Source organism: Colobus angolensis, unplaced genomic scaffold (genome assembly GCF_000951035.1).
Source record: "Colobus angolensis palliatus isolate OR3802 unplaced genomic scaffold, Cang.pa_1.0 Scaffold19, whole genome shotgun sequence".
Lineage (NCBI taxonomy): Eukaryota > Metazoa > Chordata > Mammalia > Primates > Cercopithecidae > Colobus > Colobus angolensis.
In genome coordinates this window covers 15,568,823-15,594,183 of record NW_012115043.1, presented here as the reverse complement: position 1 = coordinate 15,594,183, position 25,361 = coordinate 15,568,823, and the positions used below count along the sequence as shown (strand labels likewise).

The following is a 25,361-nucleotide window of genomic DNA, read 5'->3' as shown; positions in this document are numbered from 1 at the left end:
AAAAAAAAAAAGAAAAGAAAAGAAAGCAGCCAGAAAAAACTAACATTGCATGTAGTGAAAAAGTTATATGAATGAAACCTGACTAATGATACCTGACTTCTACTGACAGTAAACTGATTTGCAGCAGAGGTACCAAAGCAATTCAAGGGACAAAAGAAAATAGTTACTACAAATTCTGATGGAGTAACTAGACACATCTGTAAACAAATGTACAAACCTCATACTATAGAAAAATTTGAGTTGAAGCTTAAAGTGTCTAGAAGAAACCATAGGAGAATATTCTGATGTGAGAGCAGACAAAGATTTCTTAGGGTTGAAACAGCAAATATTTTTTTTTCTTTTTGAGACACAGTCTCACTATATCACCCAGGCTGGAGTGCAGTGGTGTGATCTCGGCTCACTGCAACCTCCACCTCCAGGGTTCAAGTGATTCTGCTGCCTCAGCCTCCCCAGTAGCTAGGCCACTACGCCCAGCTGATTTTTGTATTTTCAGTAGAGATGGGGTTTTGCCGTGTTGGCCATGCTGGTGTTGAACTCCTGACCTCAGGTGATCCACCCACCTCGGCCTCCCAAAGTGCTGGAATTACAAGCATGAGCCACTGTGCCCCGCTGCAATAAACATTTTTAAAAAGGCTTTGGGAGGCCAAGGCGGAAAAACTGCTTGAGGCCAGGAGTCTGAGACTAGCCTGGGCAACACGGTGAGACTCTATTTCTGCAATTTTTTTTTAAAAATCCAGGCATGGTGGTGCATGCCTGTAGCCCTTAGCTACTTGGAGGCTGAGAATCGCTTGAGCCCAGGAGTTCAAGCCTTCAGTGAGCTCTGATCATATTACTGCACTTCAGCCAGGACAACAGAGCGAGACCGTTTCTAAAAACAAAAAATAAATCAGACCCAATCAAAATAACAGTAAACTTCCATTCACTGAAATACATCAGTTAAGAAAGGAAAAAAACCACCAACTAAATAAAATACTCGAAAAACATATCTGACAAAACACTTATGCCCAGAATATATAAGGAACTCCTACAACTCTGTAGTAAAAGACAGGTAACTCAATAAATATAGAGCAAACAACTGGAATAGATATTTCACAAAAATGTACAAAAATGTCCAATAAACACATGAAAAGATGTTCAAGGAACCAAGCCACCAAGGAAATACAAATCAAAATCCCAATGATATATCATTAGGAGGCTTAAATTAAAAATGCCAAAAACCCAAATATTGGCAAGGATTTGAAGCAACCATAACTCTCATACATTTATGGTGGGAATGTGAAACGCAAAACCACCTTGGACTAGTTTAGCATTTAGATATAAACCTACCGTAAGCATTTATCCAACAGGAATCAAACTAGATGTCCACAAAACAGATGTTGAAGAAAAAGAATGTTCATAGCATCTTTATAATAATTCCAAACTGGAAACAATGCAAATGATATCAATGTAAGAATGAATAAGCACTTTGTGGCATAGTCACACAATGGAATACTACTCAGCAATTAAAAGAAACCCATACATACATAGAGGAACATGGATGAATCTAATAGATATTATACTGAGCCATATAAAACACCTAGAAAAGTTCATTCTGTATGATTTAACTTACATGAAGTTCTAGAGTAGGTAAAATTAATACATGGTAAAGGAAAAATTAGAAAAAGTAGCTGTCTCAGGATGAGGCTTCCCTGCTGACTGGGAAGGATCATGTACAGACAACATAATGCAATGCCCCATTTCCGTTTCCAGGAAAGAATTTTGACCCACTGCTGGGAGTGCAGTGCAGTGCAGTGCAGTGGAGTGCAGCACAAAGCCCTCAGTGTCTGTCAGCATTCAGTGTCTGTGCCCTTGGGTATGACTGCTTAGGCTGAAGGAAATATCACTTCTCAAGGTCATACTAATTTCCAGGGACAGCCCATATCTAGACACTAATCAACATAGGGATATTAAGGACCAGCCCCTTCCCCCAACTTGAGACAGCTTTGATTGGTCACTCTATCTTCGGAACTCTTCAGCATTGCAGTTCAACCTTCCCTCTGCCCAAGCTGTTTCCTTCCCCTCCATTCCCTTCCATAGATCATAGATCATAGAATCACAAAAGCACTCCCTAATAAAGTGGTCCTTAAAATATGATTCCTGGACTAACAGTATCAGCATACCTGGGAACTAGTTAAAAATGCAAATTTCTGGGTCCCACTACAGACCTACTGAATTGGAAAGCAGAAGCACCATCTACACGTGAAGAGCTTCCTATCAACTTTTTGTGCCCCACTCTTAAATATACTCAGATGGATAGACAACTGGAAAAAACTCTCCAATATGAAAGACAGAGAAAAAAGGGGGTGACACCCTTACTTGGAAGAAATAACACTATGCAAAAAGAAAACAAAACTTTAATCCTCACAAAGGTTAAGGGAAGACCCTGCATTCAAGAAACACAAATTGGATACTATATACTTATATATATATTTATTATTATTATTATTATACTTTAAGTTCTAGGGTACATGTGCATAATGTGCAGGTTTGTTACATATGTATACTTGTGCCATGTTGGTGTGCTGCACCCATCAACTCGTCATCACCCATCAACTCGTCACTTACATCAGGTATAACTCCCAATGCAATCCCTCCCCGCTTCCCCCTCCCCATGATAGGCCCCGGTGTGTGATGTTCCCCTTCCCGAGTCCAAGTGATCTCATTGTTCAGTTCCCACCTATGAATGAGAACATGCGGTGTTTGGTTTTCTGTTCTTGCGATAGTTTGCTGAGAATGATGGTTTCCAGCTGCATCCATGTCCCCACAAAGGACACAAACTCATCCTTTTTTATGGCTGCATAGTATTCCATGGTGTATATGTGCCACATTTTCTTAATCCAGTCTGTCACTGATGGACATTTGGGTTGATTCCAAGTCTTTGCTATTGTGAATAGTGCCGCAATAAACATACGTGTGCATGTGTCTTTATAGCAGCATGATTTATGATCCTTTGGGTATATACCCAGTAATGGGATGGCTGGGTCATATGGTACATCTAGTTCTAGATCCTTGAGGAATCGCCATACTGTTTTCCATAATGGTTGAACTAGTTTATGATCCCACCAACAGTGTAAAAGTGTCCCTATTTCTCCACATCCTCTCCAGCACCTGTTGTTTCCTGACTTTTTAATGATTGCCATTCTAACTGGTGTGAGATGGTATCTCATTGTGGTTTTGATTTGCATTTCTCTGATGGCCAGTGATGATGAGCATTTTTTCATGTGTCTGTTGGCTGTACGAATGTCTTCTTCTGAGAAACGTCTGTTCATATCCTTTGCCCACTTTTTGATGGGGTTGTTTTTTCCATGTAAATTTGTTTGAGTTCTTTGTAGGTTCTGGATATTAGCCCTTTGTCAGATGAGTAGATTGCAAAAATTTTCTCCCATTCTGTAGGTTGCCTGTTCACTCTGATGGTAGTTTCTTTTGCTGTGCAGAAGCTCTTTAGTTTAATTAATCCCATTTGTCACTTTTGGCTTTTGTTGCCATTGCTTTTGGTGTTTTAGACATGAAGTCCTTGCCCATGCCTATGTCCTAAATGGTATTACCTATGTTTTCTTCTAGGGTTTTTATGGTATTAGGTCTAACATTTAAGTCTCTAATCCATCTTGAATTAATTTTCATGTAAGGAGTAAGGAAAGGATCCAATTTCAGCTTTCTACTTATGGCTAGCCAATTTTCTCAGCACCATTTATTAAATAGGGAATCCTTTCCCCATTTCTTGTTTCTCTCAGGTTTGTCAAAGATCAGATGGCTGTAGATGTGTGGTATTATTTCTGAGGGCTCTGTTCTATTCCATTGGTCTATATCTCTATTTTTAAAGTATATTCAGAAAGTTAAAAAGAGATATCTTAGAAATTAAATCTATTTAGGCTGGCTATTTTCTCTTTGCTCTGTGAAATCACTCTCTACCCTCTGTGATAACCCAGGAAGCTGGACTTTTCACGATCAGTAGGGCTTCCCTTCCTCTCTGGCCAATGTTTGTCACTGGACAGAGGTAGGGATGTAAAAGAAGAGAAAGGACCTGGTTCTTTCTGACAGGCAATGAGTTAATGGTTTGGGTAACTGTGGTTTTTCTCGGCAGGTTTTGTAATATCTTTCTAAGTCAATAAATTGTAAGTTCCTAAAACTTTGATTAAAAATTAAATATATGAAAATTCAAGTAAATAAAATTTCAAATAACAAAACATCAAAGTTATCAAAAACGAAATGGAATTACCTATGGACAAAGGAGTTAGAAGAATATATTTGCAATTATCTCTCTTTTTACCATTACTCCAACTAGTTAAGAAAGCATTTTCAGCAGCTGGAAAAATATGCACAAAAATACACGTATCACTCAATAATAAACCACCAATACACATCTGAGCCTGCACTTAATAAAAGTAGATAATATTTGACTTTTAAGTATTTCATAATTTAAATGTTCATTTTTTATTTTGGGGTTTCTTAAACAATTTTATTTTATACATGTTTATTTCAACTCAAATTTTGACAGACTAAAAGACTATATTTTATTAGAGTCCATTTATAGGCAATTTTGCAACACTGATTTCTTGTGGGGAAGAAAAAAACCAGAACTGACAGATAGTAATTATTACGATCTGTGGAACTGAATGACCAGGAGAGCCAACCTCTTACTGCAAACCAAGCACATGGAGATAAGTCCACCAATGCAGCAGCAGCATCTTGATGATTAGTTGAATGGAGACATAACATCTTATGTTGTGCCCAGAAGGTAGGGTAAGGCTCAAAGCTGCAAGGGGCAAAATGTTCTCATAAAGGCAAGATTCAGGTGCTGCTTGCTGCAGCACTCCACAGACACACCCTGTCTGTCCCAATGGCTTGTGACTGCCATGCGGCAACAATGAACACAATATACTCTCACTCTGACTCTCAGAGCAAGTATCTTCCCCTTATGAGAGAATGAATTCAGGCAATTCTTTACAAAAATGACAGCATTTGTTCCAAGGCACCAACAGTATAAAGCTTTTCAGAAAGTACACAGAAATAAACAGACTAAACATGGGAATTAGTTCTTAATGGTGGAATCTGTTACTACTGTAACTAGTGTAAAAATAACTTCATATAGATTACGATCAAAATGCATATTGAATAGACTGTGCTGTGTGAGGGAATGTCTGACCAAAGAGTATTCTCATAGGCACTTTGGGTGCTGGCTGGTAAGCGCTCACAAGGGTTCTTCTCAGGGCCAGAGAAGCTGAGCATCTTATGTATTTGTAAAATCCTTCTCCAGACTTCTTGCCAAGCTTCTTCTCTGCCATCAGCTTTTTCAAGGATGGGCTGGGCTGAAATATGGGGTTCTTCATATCTATTTCATGCCATCCATCCATGATGAACTTCACAGAATCCAGTCCAACGTAATCTAGAAGCTCAAATGAGCCCCTGGGGTACCTGGCTCCTAACTTCATAGCAGTGTCAGTGATTTCCTTGGATATGTCAAGTCATTCATGCAGCTTGACTGCTTTCATGAGGTGTTGAATCCTGAGACGGCTGACGATAAACCCAGGAGTGTCCTTGCAAGAAACAGGATGCTTTCCCAAGGTTTTACTCAAGTTTACCAAAGATTCAAATGTCTTTTGGGTGGTCATTGGTGTTTTAAAGACCTCTGCAAGTTTCATCATGGGCACTGGGTTGAGTAAATGGAGGTCAGCAAATTGGTCTTGTTTGGTGGTAGCATTGGCTATGCTTGTAATTTGCAAAGAGGAAGTGTTGCTGGCAAAGTTGTATGTTCAGCAACAAACTTGTCCAACCTCTAGGAGAGCTTGATTTTCACCTTTAGATTTTCTACAACGGCCTCTACCACCAGGTCTGTGCTGTGGACTATGGATGTTGCATCTGTGCTGGTTGATATGCTGCTTAGGGTTCTCTCCACAAATTCATCACCAGCCTTAGGGTTTTCTACAACTTCTTTGTCGCTTTCCTAAGGCTTTTCTCAATTCCCTCTTTATATTTTGCCAATATGTCCTCTGTCTGGTCAAGGAACACTACTGTGTGGCTGGTCACTGCAGCAAACTATGTGATGCTGATGACCATCATGTGCTTGATGATTTTTCTCGCCCAAGGATGTGGACAAGGAAAACCCCGAGTGCATTAACTGGCTGGTGATGACAGCCATGGTGCAGTGGTGGCGACGAAAGCAACAACACCCAGGCAGGGAAAGCACGTGTGGTGTGGGGACCAGCAGATGGGCAGCCTCTGAGGCCATTTTTTACTTTTGAATAAAACGATATTACTAATTTTATCTGCAAACAACTTTTGTTCAAATGACAATGTATGCTCAACATTAATATTTTTCTAATTTTTTAAATTGATGATTGCTGATAATTGATAAAACAGTCATTGAACTTCCAGTTTTGCTGATTTTTAACTTCCACAAAAATTTTAATTAAATAGTATCACTCTGGTATTTTGGTATTAGATTTTAAAAAACAAAATATCAGTACCATAATTGTGCTGTGGTATCATAAGTATTACATTTATGGAACATGCTAACTACTTATCTTCTAAATCTTTCAAGATTTACATCTCAAGTCATATTACCAGAATGTTATTGATATAAAGCAGTAGGGAAGAGGGGGAAAACACCAGCAATAAAGCAGATAAAAATTTAAGCAACAGAGATATAGCTTGAGAAAGCATATTGTGTTTTCTGTAAATCAAACTATAGGGTGAAGCTGGATAAAGCTTTCTTATCTAGGGGAGCTATACAAAAGAAATAATACATTTTAGGAAGCACGTGTTTAAAAATTAAAAATTAGTCTAATCCTACTTTCTCACAAAGAAATACGTTACAAAAATAACCATGTAATATTTCCCTTTATTCAAACATAAACATGATACAATAAAGAAATTAGCAGTCACGGACCAAACATATACAATATATAATACAGTGTAAGCAACAGTATGACAGAAAGAAAGAACATTTAGATAACTTGTTTGCTAGAAACATTTCAGAATCTGTTCCCCAGTTTCAACAAATTGTTGATGAACTATTTTCTACTGCAGAAAATATTCTAGAAGACTCTCACTTATCCCTTCCAACACCAAGTTTAGCCTCTATCCAAAAGTTCAATGCAATGTTTACACTTATTTGGAGTCCTCAAGTCTGAAGTCAGAGTAACTCACAATTCCTATATACTTGATTCAAATTTCTTGTGTTGTAGAAACAGAGGTATCTGTGAATACCAGATACTAGATTTAACCCAAAGACAATCTGAGATAGAGGAGGTACAACTAGAAGAAGCTCTTACATTTTATCCTTGCCAGGACAAATCAAACTCTTAGCTTCTACTCCTATAAAATAATTAATTCTGTTAAAAACACATTGACTTCAGATCACTTTTGCAGGTTGTGACTTGGCTCACAGTCCATCATAGCAAATCTTATTTTTACCTTATACTTGCTTATATTAAATGAAAAGTATTTACTTTTACTTTTGTTTGCTCATACGCTATAAAACAAAATTTTATATGTTTTTTTAAAATAATAATAGTCATAATGGTGGCTTATTCTAAAAAGGTGTAGCCAGAAAAAAAGGAAATAAAAAACACTTGGAATCACACCATGCAGACATTTAAATTCATTTACTTTGTTTTCTTAAAAATAATAGATTCTTTTGGTAAGGATGGGGAGAAATTGGAATCCTTGTACATTGCTTGTGGTAATGAACGAATAGTGTGGCTGCTCTTGAAAAACCTGATATGTCTTCAGAAAGCTGAAACACAGAATTACCACTTGTTCTAACAATTCCACCCAAAGAAATAAAAATAGGAATGCAAACAAAAACCTCTACACAAATGTGCCGAATGTTCATAGTAGCACTATTCACAAAAGTCAAATGGAGGAAACAACCCAAATGACCACTGATGGATGAACGGATAAACAAAATGTGACATATTATTAAAATGAAATATTATTCAACCATAAAAAGGAATGAAGTACCGGCACATGCTACAATACGGATAAAGCTTGAAAACTTTATGCTAAGTGAAAGAAGGCAGACATAAAAGGTCACATATTATATGATTCCCTATATACAAAATCTCCAGAATATCTATATCCAGAGAGACAGAAAGCAGACGAGTGGTTGGTTGGGGTTGGGGAAATGAAGAGTGACTGCTTAATGCATATTCCTTTTAAATGATGAAAAATGTTCTGGAACTAGATAGAGGTGATGGCTACATAACACTGTAAAGTAACTAAATGCTACTGAATCGTACACTTTATGTGGTTAATTTTTATGTTATTAATTTTACCTAATAAAAAATAATTAGGATCATAAAATTAAGAAAAAACTTCCTTTAGATACTACCAGTGCCTAATCAACAGATTTCGAAGTATCAGTTCTGTTTCTCTCTGTAATCCAAGTTGCCTTTGAAATAGTCATTGTTCACAGTGCTTGCCTGCTCTAGTTTTCATGAAAGGAAATTAACCAAAGACCAGTGTTTCTCAACCAGGTACTGACATTCAGGATGGCACCCTGCTTTACTTTATGGGTTTATCGAATGCATTATAAGATGTTTGGAATCATATGATGGTGTTCACTAAATGCCAGGAGTGCTTCCTAGACATTTTGACAAGCAAAATTGCCTGGCATTATTTCCACATGTTCCTAGTTGAGAGCCACTGCTCTAGAACAAAATGTCATATCCTGTGTATTGTGTTACATTATAAGAAGTTCCCTAATATACGCAACTCAATGCTTTACAACTGAGTCATTTCAAAAGCTCACACTTTTTATGTATGGAAAGTAAACTTCTTGCTTTCGACACAGGATGCTATAAAAATTTATTGATTTTATTGTTGTTCTAAACATAAAAATTAATTTCAACCAGAAGAATGAACTTTATCATGAGGTAACTTGTGCCTGATGTTTGATTACTAGATCATATTACTCAAATGAATATTCAACTTCTATTAGTAACATTATTTCATTCATTGATATAATATTTTCTTTGCTTTTTAAAAAATATTATCAGGTTCCAAACATATAGGAAAGTTATAAAGAATAATATAACACCCATGTACCTGCTAGCCAGTTTGAACAAACCTGAACTTTTTCCTTAAGGAAGAAAATATTACAGACAAAGTCCCCATGGGATCTTTTCCTATCTCATTCCACCATTCCTTTCTCAGTGGTGACCACTATCCAGAAGTTATTATTCCCATGAATGTATATACATTTACCACAAATGTTGACTATCTCCATAAACAATATAATAGTTTTGTTTACTTCACAGGCATTAAGTTCTGCTGCATGTATCATTCTTTTTTTTTTTTTTTAAATTTACTTAATAGGCATTAGAAGTTTATCTATTTTGGTACATTCTAGTTTATCCATTTTAACTGTTACATAGAAGTGTGGATTAAATTGTGTCCAGACCCCTCCCCAAATTTGTATGTTGAAGCCCTAACCCCCGAGGGCTGTATCTGATGGAATGGATACAGCACTCAGAAGGCATCAACCATGCTGGTACCTTGATCTTGGACCTCAAGCTACCAGAACTGGTAAAAAATAAATTTTTATTACTTAAGCCATCAAGTCTGTGGTACTTTGTTATGGCTGCCCTAGCAAACTAATATACACAGTATTCCACTGTTTGAACATACTGCTTTATTTATTCTTTAATAATGGGCTCTTATGGTATTTCCAGCTCTGTGCTGTAACATACAACACTGTAACAAATATTTGGTACGGAGATCTTGTTATTCTTATTGCAGGACTTTTTCTTGGACACATACACAAATATACGCACACACACTACAGTATGTTTATCTTTAACTTTCTGATTATTGCCAAATTGCCTTTCAAGGTAATTTTGGCCAATCTCTACTCCATCAGCTGTGTGTAAGACTGATTTCTCTCTATCCTCTCCAAAATTGGTAATGACAGACTTCTGCCAATCAGATGGGTACGAAATATTTTGTTTTAAAACGCATTTCTTTATCAGTGATGTTGAACACCTTAATGTATTTACTGACCACTAAGTTTTCTTCTGTGAACTGCCTACTCATATCCTTTACCCCTTTTTCTATGTGGTTGTTTTTATTATTTTATTTACTAATAGGAGCTCTTTTTATACTTTAGATACTAATCTTTTGTCAATTACTTGAGTTACAAATAACTTCCTGCCATCAGCAGCATGTTGCTTTTTTTTAAGTGTTCATTGTCCAAGGAAAGTTTTTATGTTAATTTAGCCAAATATTTTTCTTTATGAAAAGTGCTTTTGATGTGTTTTTAAAAATCTTCCTTATCGTGAGCTCACAATGTTATTTTATTTTCTTCTAAACTTCTGCTTTTCACATTTGGGGGCTGAGTTTTTCTGGATTCTATGTGTGATGTGATCTTTTTTTTTTTCAGATAGATAATGAAATGTCCCAGTGGGCCATCCCTTCCCTTGCACACAAGGCCTATGTCTTCTTAACCTGCTTCCTAAGTCTAGCACTTTGCCTGGTACACATTAGGCAATTATAAACATATGATCAATAAAAGGAAGGATGGAAGAAAGAGAAGGGAGAGAAAGGGAAGCAAGGCAGGGATAGGAGTGTGGAAAAAAGTATTTGGATCATGGTCATTGATATAAACTATATGTTAGAACCATACAAGTCAAAGGGGTATTAAAACAGATTCAAGGGGTGGATTGCAGGAAGATGGGCTTTCCAGGATTCTGGAATGCTAGAGGTAAATATATCACTTAAGTGCATCTGGGCACTGACTCTGCTTTCTCTCCCCCAGGAAGAGAATATGGCCTTGCTAGTGCTGAATTAGTTCAAAATCCAGAAAATTGTGGTGTTATAAATATCACTTATTAAGTCTTTGCAGAATGTTCAAGAAAGCTTAGGTACAAAAGGGCAATGATATATTCAGAACTTGATACAGCAATGCTAGCTGAACCTTTCCCATAGGGACAGTGGCTACATGTACCACAGGAAACCTAAAGAGATGGGAAAACATTTTTAGATATACTGTATTTGCTACTATTCAGAATAGTCATTTGGTTTCTATATTCTTAACTAAATAATTTAGGAGCATACAACAGGTTGGTAATAGTCTCTTCCCAACAATCCCTAACCTGAAATTCAAAGGCAGAGTGCCATAGTGGAGGGAGTATAAAAAAGAAACAGAAGAATGGGACCTGGAATGACTTTTGCCTCAGATGCCCTCAAAAGAAAAACATCTCTCCCTAGAGCAACACTATATCTAGTTCATTATAGTCAAGGAAGTATGTTCCATTAGAGAAAAAGGGGCTTAGCCTCCCAGTGTAAGTACACACCACCACCTACAAAGTATTCTTGCTGAAATACTGAAACGTATCTGTACTTAACTACCAATTTATAGTAATAAGGGGGAAGAGGAATATGCTACATAGCACCATGAAGATAAAATCAAGCAAATCCAGACTGTGGGAAACTCCATAGGACAAAGGATCCAATTTCTTCAACAAATAAAAAACTTCAAGAATTTTTTAAAGGGATCTAGAGTTTAAGAGATATCCACCAGTAGCTATAAGGACACTGATTCAAACAAACTGTAAATGTGATATGATGTCTGGAATTCTCTTCAAAATAACCAGTGAAGAGTTACAGACAAATTAAGATTATGAAACTAATTGTTAAAGTTGAATAACAAAGACCTGAAAAAAAAAAAAAAAAAGACCTGAGAGTTCAATGTCTTTTCTCTCCTTTTGTATACATTCAAAACATATTACAATGAAAAGTTAAAAGAGGGCCCTGGGTGTGGTGGCTTATGCCTATAACCCAGCACTTTGGGAGGTCAAGATGGGAGCATCACTTGAGGCCAGGAGTTCAAGACCACCTGGTCAACATAGGAAGACCCCATCTCTGACAAAGAAAAAAAAAGTTAAAAGAGGGGAAGGACATAGCAGATCTTTTTAAAAGGAAAGCAAATAAACCAAGTAGGACCTACAGCTAAGAGACTAGAGTCTGAGATCTAAAAACCTTCTGATGTTGATTTAAACTGTGAAAAACTTAAAATATACAAGAGAAGGCTGTAAATCAAAGATTCAGTCACTATAACCAGTCTACTGAGTCACTGTTAATCAGTATTTACTTACGCTACCACTGAGTGATACTGAAAGATTATTATTTGAAAGCGTAGAATATAATGACTCATTTTTGCTTTCTAATGAGTTATTTTCCTTTTTTTGCTGTCTTTCCACGTATTGGTATCTTTCCCTATGTGATTGCTGGTTGCTCCAAATACTGAATTTTACCATTGTAATATTTAAAAAATGCTAATTTGCTCTAACAGGATTGTAAAAATACATATTTTGGGGAGGCAGAGTACTGAACAAATTGTGCTGCTCTCTTTAGTCTCAATCTATGTGCTTTCCCAGTTTTCTTCAATGCAAGCATTTTCAGGTTGATATTAATATTAAAAAGCTCAAAGAGTCAACAGGACTCAAATACGTCAAATAATAGGAAAGCATTTGCACATATAAAGTTAAACAGATCTTCAAATAAATTTATCTAGTAAGAAACACCATGGTAAATATAGCAGGAACCAAAAACATGGTCTTGACAGGAAGAATTCCTATTCTGCAACTACAAGCTATACGCCCTTAACGTAGATGAATTATTTTTCCCCTGAGGCATACTGTATCTCCTCCAGAGACTTTTTAAATAAAGATTCAACATTTATATAAAAAGCCATACTGTAATAAGAAGCTTGCAATAGGTTCTTAATGAATGCTACATAAAACTCAATCTAGTCTAACCCTTTCATTTATAAATTAGGATAAAAAAAGACTTCTTCAAGGTCACATATTGATTTTAATTTGGCTCCATTATTCAGTTAAAAATGCTATGATTATGTCTGATAATAATGCCTCTATTTTACACTGGGATTTTAATCAAGAAAAACATTTTGTGCCCCAGTCTTACCATTTTGGAACTTCCTTTGTCATAGAAACATTATATATTGTCAGTAAATAAGCTGAATTAAAGGTCAATGCCCTCTAGTGCTAAACCTTCAGAGGTAGGTGCAGGTTCCAAATACAGGCAAATTTACCTAGTCTACAGAACAGGAAACAATCTCCATAAAAATAAGGAAATGAAAACATGAGATAGCTGCATGCACAGTGACCCATCTATAAGGATGACTGTTCTTGCTGGGAGATGAGATTTTAAGCTTTTACTTTCTTTTCAAAGGTTTAAAAAGCTTTTTAAACTTTTTGTTATTAAGTTTTTATAACACATAAACATTTAAAAAGAAGTCAAAACACAGGGCATGATAACATCACTGGATTGCGCAGTGGGGAAAACAACTTTTCTTCCCCTACTGCATAGTTTCAGAGGAAGTTACACATCCATGTGGCTTAGTATCTAACGTTACATTAAGAAAGTCATAAAAGTGCTGTAATCCCAGCACTTTGGGAGGCCGAGGTGGGTGGATCATGAGGTCAGAAGATCGAGACCATCCTGGGCAACATGGTGAAACCCCATCTCTACTAAAAATACAAAAATTAGCTGGGCGTGGTGGCGCATGCCTGTAATCCCAGCTACTTGGGAGGCTGAGGCAGGAGAATTGCTTGAATCAGGGAGTCGGAGGTTGCAGTGAGCCGAGATCACACCACTGCACTCCAACCTGGCAAAAGAGCGAGACTCCGTCTCAAAAAATAAAAAAAGAAAACGCTGTGTCAGAGATAAGGCAGATCTTTAAATTGAGAAAAATAAGGGGATAAATGTGACTTCACTTTTTTTAATGTACTTCAGGTGTCACCAATAGGTGACACGCTATGTACGTACAAGTCTTTTTTTTTTTTTTTTTAACTGAAAAGCATTAAACCAGACCATGGTATTAGGTGCTTAACTGAGATTATAAAAAAGAAAACCAAAATGGAAATGGTTTAGAGAGCTGAAGTTAAAATGAGAATTCCATTAACATGGCATATACAGGTAACGGTGCTTAATGGGAAGATTAGGGACTACACCAATGTCTCATATAAATTAATATGAGAACATTTCTTAAAATTGTCGCTAAAATGGCCTACAGGTATACTTGTAAGACATGACTTATTACTCTTTTCTAGAATTAAGAGCTTATTAGGGCAGTAAAGAGTTCAATATCTTTATTGATATGAATATGATCCAAAAAATAAAGTCGCCAAGTTCAACGTCCTGTAGTCCTCCACTTAAACCCAAGAATCACAGAACTTTTCTTATAACTAAAGGCAAAAAAATATGAAAACTAATTTGATAGTTAATATTAAAATTCTCTTCTACAAGGCAGTAAGAGAACCAAAGGAAAGAAAATCTAGCCTAAAAGCATTTCAATCTATAAAGGAGAAGGCTATCTAAGGAGATAAAAAAATTATGAATTAATCTCCTCAATGTTCAAATGATTCTCTAGACAGGAAGATATCAAAACTGATATATTTTTAAAGATAGAAGAGTTATTAGTGGAAATAGGTAAAATAATTTATTAAGGATGTAGTTAGAAATGTCTGGAGTTTTCACTTTTCTCCCTGTGCCTAAAGCATAATTCTATGTAGGAATGTCTGGTAGTAATCTCTTTTCGGGCTACTTCAAAGCGATGTATGGATAAGAAATCATTTGTTTTTTGGCCAGAAGTTCAAAAAACACACCCACACAGAAAAACTACTAAGTAACACAATTTTTCCCTACACCAGAAAGCTTTATAAAAACCTGGATAATCAGGCGTAGTCTCTGAAACTTATCAGTTTATGGGAAAAGTACCTACAGTCTCACTATCCAATAGAAATATAATCCAAACCATAGAAATCTTAAATTACCTAGTACATTAAGAAGTAAAAAACAGATACTACATTTAGTAAAATATTTTAATGTCAAAATATTAACATTTTGATATGCAATGAATATAAATATTGAGATACTTTAGATCTTTTTCATACTAACTCTTTGAAATCCAATGTGTATTTTATACTTATAACACATCTCAATTTGATTCAGCCACATTTCAAATATTCAACAGCCACATGTAACTAGTGGCTACGGTACTGGCCAGTGTGTGTCTATGGCACAGCATGTCTTATGGGCTATACTTAAAAGTTTGGGCCAGCAGCTATAGCTCACACCTGTAATCCCAACACTTTGGGAGGCTAAGGCAGGAGGATTACTTGAAGCCAGGAGTTTGAGACCAACTTGGACAACAGAGCAAGACCCTGCTTCTACAAAAAATAAGATAAAATAAAATAAAATAAAATAAATAAAATAAACAAGCCATGTGTGGTGATGTGTGCTTATAGATCCAGCTATGTGGGATGCTGAGACAGGAGGATGGCTTGAGTTAAGGAATCTGAGGCTGCAGTGAGCTATGACTGTGGCACTGCACTCCAGCCTGGGTGACAGAGCAAGACCTCTCTAAAAAAGAAAAAGAAAGTTTAATGACTGTCTCAGAGTTGAGCATACTGAGACAAAAGAGGTCACCTATTATTCTTGCAGGGCTTACATCTAAAATGTATATAAAACTGCCAATCTCTTGGGTAGACTGCCCTCAATCATGATACATGCAGATTAATTCCTTTCTAGATTTTACTAGGACAGCAAAGTGATCAGTATCTCAATATCTGCCCCTCCCACCAAAAAAAAAGTGACTAATCTAAGATCTTACTGTTCTTCACTGAAAACCAAGAACCACAGGCACAGACAATAAGGCATTTATGTATTATAGTCAGTAAGGGATTATAATATAACACAGGCAGGAGTCAGTTGTCAAGTATAAAAGGTATCTGAAGATGTCAGAAGCCAACCATATGACAACCTGGAACAAATAGAAAACTGCAAAATTAGTATAGATTAGTGACATATCGCCAGTATTCTAGAAGCACACTTTGTGAAGACTGTTCCTCCTCATATACGTAGGTAACCCACAGAGAAAGTGGCTAAAGTTCAGGTAAATTTAGGAATTGCTGGGTTAAATAAAATAAGCCAGGATTTTAATATTGTTTAAAACTGGATTTTAATTTAAGGATTAAGTTCCCCTATCCTGATAATACAAAACTGATCATGAAACTCTCAGAGATGTGTAAACCAGAGCAACTCCATCTTAAATAGAAGCTGGGTAAAATGAGGCTGAAACCTACTGGGCTGCATTCCCAGACGTAAAGGCATTCTAAGTCACAGGATGAGACGGGAAGTCAGCACAGGATACAGGTCATGAAGACCTTGCTGATAAAACAGTTTGCAGAAAAGAAGCCAGCCAAAACCCACCAAAACCAAAATGGCCATGAGAGTGACCTCTGGTCGTCCTCACTGCCACACTCCCACCCACACCATGACAGTTTACAAATGCCATAGCAACATCAGGAAGTTACCCTACATGGTCTAAAAAGGGGAGCATGAATAATCCACTCCTTATTTAGCCTATCATCAAGAAATAACCACAAATAAGGGCAACCAGCAGCCCTCAGGGTTTCTCTGTCATTCCTTTACTTTCTTAATAAAGTTGCTTTCACTTCACTCTATGGTCCTGCCCTGAATTACTTCTTGCATTAAATCCAAGAACCGTCTCATGGAGTCTGATTGGGACCACTTTCCTGTAACAAAACCTTTTTTTTTTTGAGATGGAGTCTCATTCTGTTGCCCCAGGCTGGAGTGCAGTGGCCCAATCTTGGCTCATTGTAACTTCCACCTCCCGGGTTCAAGTGATTCTCCTGCCTTGGCCTCCGAGTAGCTGGGATTACAGGTATGTACCACCACGCTTGGCTAATTTTGTATTTTTAGTAGAGACGGGGTTTCACCATGTTGGCCAGGCTGGTCTCGAACTCCTGGCCTCAAGTGATCTGCCCACCTTGGCCTCCCAAAGTGTTGGGATTACGGGCATGAGCCACCAAGCCTGGCCTGATCATGAACCTGAATATGCTCACATACGTTGTATCCATTTGAGAGTGGGTTGGAGAGCTATCCTATATATCATTTCCCAAACTAATGAAAAAAACACTTTATTTTCATGGATCATCTTGAAAAACTACTAGACCATGTTGGGGAATGCTGATGTAAAAGCACAGGTAAGGCTATTCCTACAAACCCAGTGAAAATCAGTGCCAGAGTATTTGTAAGCAATATGAGAGTATTGTAGGCTAAAGCTTTGAGGGTCTAGATCCTAACAATATTCTAATGTAAACTATAATAACTAAATGATCAGGAACACCTTTTTGATTTGATCAAAACCAAAAGGCAATGATCTATGGAGCTATACTATCTACCCACACCTACATTCAAGTAATAATGGCAATGGAATATAATATGAATGTAATTAAAATCTTACCCCAAATAATCTTATTTTAGTCTTATGCTCTTCAGACCACAAAAGGAACTTAATGAAATCAAATTGGAGTGAGGGTTAAACACTCACCTTACTCTAAACCTGCTACAGTTCAAACTAGGCATGCTTAAAAATCTGTGAACCTCAAAGCACAAAGTTTAAAGAAGTAACTGACCAACGAGAACAAGCAGTAAACATAGAAACATCTAAAACGATCATATTGTCTAGAATCAAAAGGCACCTGAATACTTATAAAGGCATCTACTAAGACAATAAAGGCAAAAGATGAGTATTTTCCCCTAAGAAGGAATAGTTTTTTATGAAAATTTAAGACAAAGCACACACTCCAACAAATACTGTCTAATTTCTCCAACTCCCTAGTCTGAATTAAATGTTCTACATCACCAAAGGAGAGAGAACAAAAAATGAAGTTGTGAGTAACACTTCAGTCTTCAGAGCAGATAGCTGTAATTGCCAGTAGCAGAAAACTCAAGTTTTGCCAATTCCATTGGGTAGGAAAAGGCTGTCCTAATTTGCCTTTCCCTGAGAACTAACAAGTCTGAACAAGTTTCTGTAGGTTTTTGAACATATTTCCTTTCTATGAAATGCCTGATTATGCTTTTTGCCCAAATTTTGTTTCTCTCTTAGAAATCTGTAAAATGTCTTTATCTCAAATACTGATCTTCTTTCAGTTATATTGCAACTATCTTCTCTCACTTCTCCTCCCAGAGTGATTTTACCCTTTCAACTCTCATTATGTTGACACAAGTTTGATTAACAAAACTTTAAAATTCAATGTAAATGCCCAGATGTTTAGTTCACTAGAGATTTCTACTAAACATTTAAGAACTAACACCAATTCTACACATTCCTTTACAGAAGACAGAAGATGAGAGAAAACTTCCCAATTCATTTTATGAAGCTTGTCATTACCCTGCTATCAGCACAGGGACAGAAGCATACATTAGTGAAGCATTACTAAGAACCTGGAAATAAACTCACTCAAATATGCTCAAGTGAGTTTTGACAAAAATGAAAGTTATTAAACGGAGGAAAGACAGCTTTTCTAACAAATGATGCTAAAGCAATCAGACACTCATAGGTTAAAAAAAAGAGATACCACCCCACATCCATTAGGATAGCTACTATTAAAAAGAAAAAACATACAAAACCCCAGAAAATTAACAAGTGTTAGTGAAGATGTGAAGAAGGTGGAATCCTTGTGTACTACTGGTGGGGATGGAAAATGGTGCGGCTATTATGGAAAACAGTATGGTGGTTCATCAAAATGTTAAAATTACCGTATGATCCAGCAGTTCCACTTCTGAGTATATATCAAAAAGAATAAATGTACAGACTAGAACAGACATTTATACACTAATGTTCAGAGCAGCACTATTCACAATAACTAAAAGGTGGAAGCAATCCATGTGTCTATTGATGGATAAATGGACAAAAAAATATGATACATACAATAGAATATTATTCAACAGACATAAAAAAGAAAAACATTGTGGTGCATGCTACAATATAAATGAACCTTGAAGACATTATGCTAAGTAAAATAAGCCAGTCACAGAAAAACTCTACTCAATAACAAATGCTGGCAAGGATGGGGAGAAAAGAGAACCCACACACACTGTTAGTGGCACACAGTGGCTGGTGCACAATCACGATGGAGAATAGTTTGCAGGCTCCTCAAAAAACTAAAAATAGAGATTCTATATGATCCAGCAATCCCACTGTATGTAGCCCAAAGAAAGGAAATCAGTATGTCAAAGAGATATCTGCACTCCCATGTTTACTGCAGCACTATTAACAATGGTCAAGATATAGAAGCAACCTTAAGTGCCCATCAACAGATGAATGGATAATGTGGTACATATATACAATGGAGTACTATTCAGTCATAAAAAAGAATGAGATCCTGTCATTGCAAAAACATAGATGGAACTAGAGGTTATTATTTTAAGTGAAATAAGCCATGTACAGAAAAAAGCATAGTACACAATCTCACTTACTTGTGGAAGGTAAAAATTAAAACAACTGAATTAATGGGGAGAAAGTGAGAGAGAGAGAGAAGGATGGCTACCGGAGGCTTGAAGGGTGAGAGAGGGGGGTGTGTGGGGAAGTGCGGATGGTTAATAGTTACAAAAAAAAATGAATAAGTCCTAGCATTTGCTAGCACAACAGGGTGATTACAGTAAAAAAAAATTGTACATTTAAAAATAACTAAAGGATGACTGGGCTGTTTATAACATAAAGGATAAATGCATGAGGTGATGGATACCCCATTTACTCTGATGTGATTATTACACTTTGCATTCCTGTATCAAAGTATCTCGTGTTACCCATAAATATATACATGTACTATTAACTATATCAAATTAAAAATTAAAAAAGACCCCAAACTAGACAAATACTGTAAGATTTCACTTTCATGAGGTACCTAGAGTAGTGAAATTCTAAGACAGAAAGTAGAACTGTAGGTATCAGAGACCAGAAGGAGAAGAAAATGAGGTGGTATTGTTTAATGGGTGCAGAGTTTCAATTCTGCAAGATGAAGAGTTCTATGCATGGCTAGTGTTGATGGCTACAATCAATGTGACTGTACTTAACGCCACTGAACTATTTCTTAAAAATGACTAAAGTGGTAAATTTTATCTTAGGTGCATTTTACTATAATTAAAACAAATTTTTAAAAAATCAACATCAAGCTAAGCCTCATACCTTACAGAAAAATTAACTCAAAATGGATCACAGACTTAAATGTAAAACATAGAAATACAAAACATTTGAGAAAAAAAGCAATAAACTCTTTCAGATCTAGGGTGAAGCAAAGTTCTTAGACTTGGCACCAAACATACTATCCATAGAAAGAAAAACTGATAAACTGGACTTGTGCTCTACAAAAGACTGTGAAGCAGATTAATTTTTTAAAAAAGAGCTACGACTTCTGGTTTCTGGTCTAGCATGTAGGAAGCTATAAGTCAACACTAAGTTCTACAAGAAAAAAAGCTGAAAAATACTGAAAAATCAACAACTCTTCTTAGGATTTGTCACAGTGGTAAGGTCAGGGGTCATATCACAGTCCCCCAAATTGGAGAGACCAATAGGAAAATGCAGAAAATTGTAGCTTGCCTGAACAGAAACCCACAAGCACAAACCTCCATGAGAATCTGTACCAAAGCAGGGAAACAAACTATAACTGATGAATTACAAGAAGCTCAGAGTGAACAAGTCTGAGATAAACTCCAGGGGAATCCAATCTTCAAGCATCTCCACACTTTTACAAGAGCTTGACCAGGTTTTCCCAGTGAATATGTAAGAAAAACCTCCTCTGAATATTGGAGATAACTTTCACGCCTTAGGCAAGGGAAGGAGAAAAGGAACCATTGTGAAATATGCCAAAGCATTCTCTTCCTAATAACGCTACCCTCAGGAGAAACTGAATCAACCAGAGCCTATCCTGCTGGAGCTTTATCAGAGCATAACTGACCTGGGCAAAAGGCAAAACCCAACTCCAGACCAGTTTAGCCATCCTGTTCCAAGTAAGGGGGCACTGGAGAGACTGAGAAGCACTTGTGAAGTTTACAAGGCAGAGGTACAGGCTTTCCGAAAGGATGAAACCCCCAGATAACATTATAGAATGCTTCCCCCTCCCATACCTTACTACCACATTACTAAAGGCCTATTTACAGCAGATCCTTTTATTCAGCAACTCCTACCTGGTTATAAAGAAAAAGTTATAAGACAGTAAAAGGCAAAATCCAGTTTCAAGAGCACAACAAACAGCAAAAACATAGTCCAATGTGGCAGGGATGTTGGAATTATCAGACCAGGAATTTAAAATGTTTATGATTAAGATGCTAAGGGTTCTACTGGATAAAGTACATAGACTATAAGAACAGATGGACAATATAAATAAATAGACAAAAATTATAAGAACTAGAAAGAAATGTTAGAGATTAGAAACACTACCAGAAATGAGGTATAATTCTGATGCAATTAATGGTAGGCTGGACACAGCTGAGGTTAGAATCTGAGCTTGAGGTTTAACTCAGTAGAAACCACCAAATTTGAAAAGCAAGGAGAAAAAAGACTGAAAAAATGAAAGAAAACAAAACCCAGAACAGAGTATCCAAGAACTGTGGGACAACTACAAAAGGCATAACATATGTGCAATGGAAATTCCAGAAGGATAGGAAAAAGAGTAACACAAGACATTTCTGAAACAATAATGACAAAAGAATTTCCCCAAACTAATGTCAGACACCAAACCACAGATCTAGGAAGCTCAGAGAACATCAACCAACATAAATGTCAAAAACAAAACAAAACAAACAAAAAAACTATACTTAGGCATATAATTCTCAAAACTACAGAAAATCAAAGATAATGAAAAAATCTTCAAAGAGGCTACAGGAAAAACATACTATACCTATACAGGAGCAAAGATAAGAATTATATCTGATTCTCATAAACCATGCAAGGAGAGTGGAGTGAAACACTCAAAGTGTCAAGAGAAAAAAAAAAAAAAACACAAAACCCAACCCAGAACATTAACACCTACAAAATTTTCTTTTAAAAGTGAAGAAGAAATACTTTCTCACAAAAACAAAAATCGAGGGAATTTGTTGCCAGTAGACTTGCTTGCAAGAACTGTAAAAAGAATTCTTTAGAGAGAAGGAAAATAATAAAGGTCAGAACTCGAATCTATGTAAATAAAGAAAAAGCATCAGAGAAGGAAAAAGTGCAGGTAAAATCAAGTTTTAAATGTTTCTTATTTTTAATTGATTCAACGGATAATTTCTTCAAAAGAATCACAGGAACAATGTACTGAATTATGTATGCTTTTATACAGATACCTATGCTTCTATATAAACAAAATGAATGATGGTAGTAATATAAGAAACCAAAGGCAGGAATTAGGATTATTTTGCTATTATAAGGTATTCACAATACCTGTGAAGCAGTATAGTGTTATCTGAAAGTGGACCTGGATTAGTTGTAAACGTGTACTGAAAACTCTAGGGCAAACACTAAAAAATGCAGAAGAAAGAAATATAACCAGTGTATCAATAAAAGAGATAAAATAGAATCAAATAAAATGTTCAATCAAAACCACATAAGGCAAAACAAAAAAGAGAGGAAGACAAAAATAAGAACAAAGAGCAAGGATGATAAACAGAAAATAACAAGTATGATAAATACTAATCCAAATACATCAATAATTACTTTGAATGTTAATGATCTAAATGCATCAATTGAAAGACACTGACTGTCCGAGTGGATCAAGAAATAAGACCCAATTATATGTCGTCGACAAAAACCAACTTTATTAAATATAAGGATACATACAGATTAAAAGTATATGGATGGAAAAAGACATGTCATGCTAACACTAGTCAAAAGAAAGTAGGAGTTATCATTTTAATTTCAGACAAGGCAGGCTTCAAAGCAAGAGGGGCATTACATAGTGATAAATAGGTGAAGGCTCCAAGAATACACAATAATCCTGAATGTATATGAGCCTAACAATATAACCTCTAAGTATGTAAGGCAAAAACTGACAGAACTGCAAAGAGAAACAGAATAGACTACTACACTTGAAGAGTTCTGTAGTTCAACATCCCTCTATCTGAAATGAACAGGTCCAATGGGCACGAAATCAGGAAAGACATAGTTGAACTCAACACCACCACCAACAGGATATAAAGAACTTTTATGGAGCACTTCATCCAAAAACAGCACATTCTTCTCAAGCTCACATGGAACATTCACCAAGACAGATCATATTCTGGGCCATAAAACACATCTTAACAAATTTTTTTAAAAATAGAAATTACACAGTATCTCCTCTCATATCACAGAGGAATTAAACTAGAAATCATAAACACAGATAGTTGAAAAATTCCAAAATATGTGGAAATTAAACAATGCACTTCTAAATAACGCATAGGTCAAAGAAGAAACTGAGAGAAATTGTAAAATACTTTAATTCAAATGAAAACACAACACGTCAAAATTTGTGAGAAACAACAAAAGCAGTACTTAGCAAGAAATTTATAGCACTGAATACATATATATTAGAAAAGAAGACCTAAAATCAATAACCTAAGCTTCCATTGCAGGAAACTAGGAAAAGAAGGGTTAAAAAAGAAAAAGATTCACAAATTACTAATGCTGAAAATCAAAGATGGGACATCACTACAGATCCCCTGGCATTAAAAAGATAATAAAGGAAGTACATGAACAACTCTATGCCAACAACTGTAATAACATACATTAAATGAACCAGTTCCTGGGTGACACAATCTGCAAAATTAGAAAAGAAATAGAAAATGTGAATATGGCTATAGCTGTTAAAGAAAATGAATAAATAATTAATAATCTTTCCAAACCAAAAGCAAAAGGTCCAGATGGGTTCACTGGTAAGTTCTACCAAACATTTAAAAAAGAAAGTATATCAATCCTCTACAGTCCTCTTCAGAAGAGTCACAGAAATACAGGCAACTGATCTCTGACACAGGAGCAAAGGCAATACAACAAAGAAAAGACAGTCTTTTCAACAAATAGTGCTAGAACTGAATATCTACATGCAAAAACAAAACAAACAAACAAAAACACTAGAGACATACCATACACTCATCACAAAAATTAACTCAAATCGATTATAGACCTACATGTAAAATGCAAAACTTTATCCTAGAACACAACATAGAAGAAAAACCAGATGACCTTGCATTTGTGACTTTTTAGACATAACACCAAATACACTATCCATAAAAGAAAGCATTGATGAGCTGGACTTCATTACAATTAAAAATTTCTGTTTTGCAGACGACACTGCCAAGAGAATAAAAAGATGAGGTACAGATAGAGAAAAAAATATTTACAAAAGACACGTTAGATAAAAGACTTATCCAAAATACAGAAAGATTCTTATAATTCAACCCCATTAAAAAATGGGACAAAGACCTGAACAGATACTTTACCAAAGATGTATAGATGGCAAATAAGCACGTGAAAAGATGCTCCATATCATGTGTCATCAGGGAAATGCAAACTAAAACACCAATCAGATACTACACATACCTATTAAAATGGCCAAAATCCAAAACACTGACACCACCAAATCCTGACAAGGATGTCGATTAACCAGAGCTTGCATTCACTGCTGGTGTGGATGCAAAATAGAAGACATTTGGCAGTTTCTTACAAAACTAAATGGATTCCTACCCTATGACCCAGCAAGTGCACTCCATGAAATTTACTCAAAGGAGATTAAAAAAAATATGTTCATATGAAAACTGGTGCACATTTTTAGTAAATTTATTCATAATAGTCAAAATTTGGAAGCAACACAAATGTCATTGGTAGGTGAATGGATAAACAGTGGTATATCCATTAATGAAATATTATTCAGTGCCAAAAAGAAATTAGCTATACAAGCCATGAAAAGACATCAAAGAAACTGAAATGCATATTACAGTAAGTGAAAGAAGCAAATCTAAAAAGTGTACATACTGTGTGATTACAACTACTGACATGCAAGGAAAAAGCAAAACTATGGAGACAGTACAAAGATCAGTGGTTGCCAAGGGTTAGAGGGGAGGGAAGAAAATATAGTCAGAGCACAGAGGATTTTTAGGGTAGTAAACCTACTCTTTATGATACTTTAATGGTGGATACGTGTCATTATATATCTGACGAAACCCAAAGAATGTACAACACCCAGAGTGAAGCTTAATCTAAATTAGGGACTGTGGGTAATACTGTGTAAATGAAGGTAAACCAGTTTTAACAACTGTACCACTCTACTGCAGTATGTTGATAATGGGGAGGCTATGCATGTGTGAAGGCAGAGAATGTATGGGAAATTTTGGATCTTCTGGTTCTTTTTTGTGTGAATCTGAAACTGCTCTAAGAAATAAAGTTTATTGGCCAGGCGCGGTGGCTCAAGCCTGTAATCCCAGCACTTTGGGAGGCCGAGACGGGCGGATCACGAGGTCAGGAGATCGAGACCATCCTG

General features: G+C 36.2%; 1 protein-coding gene and 1 pseudogene across 1 annotated transcript in view; both read right to left on the bottom strand.

Annotated features, from left to right (window-relative positions):
• RFX7 (regulatory factor X, 7) overlaps positions 1 to 25,361 on the bottom strand; it is a 155,358-nt gene that overhangs the window by 105,189 nt on the left and 24,808 nt on the right. The window lies entirely within an intron of this gene.
• On the bottom strand, positions 5,136 to 12,296 carry LOC105510652 (annotated as a pseudogene).